The sequence below is a fragment of the Acanthisitta chloris genome, unplaced genomic scaffold (genome assembly GCF_000695815.1).
Source record: "Acanthisitta chloris isolate BGI_N310 unplaced genomic scaffold, ASM69581v1 scaffold21249, whole genome shotgun sequence".
In the NCBI taxonomy this organism is placed as follows: Eukaryota; Metazoa; Chordata; class Aves; order Passeriformes; family Acanthisittidae; genus Acanthisitta; species Acanthisitta chloris.
In genome coordinates, this window is record NW_008692266.1 from 5,104 (window position 1) to 6,717 (window position 1,614).

Genomic DNA, 1,614 nt, shown 5'->3' on the forward strand with positions numbered 1-1,614 from the left:
GACACCTCTGTTCGGGCAGTGTTCCCTCCGAGCCCTCCGCCAGCTCGGCGCTGGTGTGAGGGGAGGGAGGAAGCGTGAGCGGCTCTGCGGTCAGGCAGTTTCCATTCCCTGCACCTGAGCCGAGCTGCTCCTCTCAGCCCTTCCCTCCGCCTTCCTTCCGCTCAGCAGGTTCAGCCGAGCACAGGGCTGACTGCAAGACGATTTCACCAGCCCCGCGACTGCCTTGGCACTTCATCCCCGCAGTGGGTTACACCAAGTGCTTCTGTTTTCAAAGGGTTTGGTGATTTCCCGGCTGTGCACACACTGCACGTTGTGCCGTCACCAGAGCTCCCTGCCCCAAAGCTGCTTAGTCTGACCTAAGTCGAACTGCACTAAACCCATCAGGAGGTGGATGCTTTGCCCAGGGGTGTGATCCTGCTGGTATCTGCAGGACAGGACCCAGAACCTTTGGCACTGTGGGGGCTGCTCTGTGTCCTCACTTCTGCCAACCTGTGGGGCTGGGGCAGTGGTTTGGCACACACACGCAGTGCAGGTCACTCTGCTGCTGCAGAAAGCTCAGCTCCAGGCCTGGATGACATTTTCATGGTGTGTAAGTTTGTTAAACCCGAAGGTTGATGACCTGTAAGCCCTTTGCACATGCACTGGATGGTGCAGAGCAGGCACTGGGCTCCTGGCTGAACACTGCACCAGCTCATTCTGGGTTTTAGGAGACTGGGAACAGCCACACAGGAGCTGAGTGAGCACAACTGGGAGACACAACTGGTCGCTGACTGGTTAGACTGGCTTCTCCAACCTCTGCCCCTCCTTAGACTACCTGGATTTGGTTATAGAGAGCCAAGGAATTGCTAAGGTACTCAAACTGCTCCTGCCTGGCACAGCAGTCCCATGCCACAGATGTTGCCCTGGGCACTGCTGGTGCCAGTGCCTGACCTACAGATGTTCTCTCATGCTGAATGTTCAGGTGAAGGTGTGCAGCAAAGACTTTGCAATTTGCTCATGGGAGATGGTAAAGTGAGCAGAGCTAGGGGCTGTTCCTTGGAAAGCTGTAGCCCATCTCCGTTTTCACTTCCCCTTCTCTTGGGCGACTGTGTGTGCCCTGGGCAGCTATTTTTAGGCTGCTGCTTACTGTCTGGTTTCCCCCGGGGATGCTGAGCAGGTTCTGGGAACTCCAGCTGTCTCTCGGGCAGCACGAGAGATGCTTCACTTCCTTCACTTGCTCCTTTGCTCCTCAGCACGTGCCCCAGCTCTGCCTCTCCCCCACAGACCTGCTGGCATGGGCATGTTGGCAGCCTGGGACAGGCTGGAGCACAAGGCAGGGATGTCTGTCCCAGGAGCACTGGTACTGCTAAGAGACATGTGGGGCATCTCCTGTGCTGTGCTGATGCTGATGCTCTGCCCATGCAGTCAGGATCACAGGGCAACACTGATTCATGGAGCTCTGTCATTACAAACACAACTGCTGCCCTGGGCCCCGAGGATTTACTGCCTGCAGGCAGGAAATATGGCACAGGCTGTTGCCTCGTGTTCCTCATGCTGGAGGGGACAGCAGGAGCCCTGGCGCAACACGGGGGTCAGTCCTGGACTCCTCCCTGCAGACACCTTGCCCAGTCACCC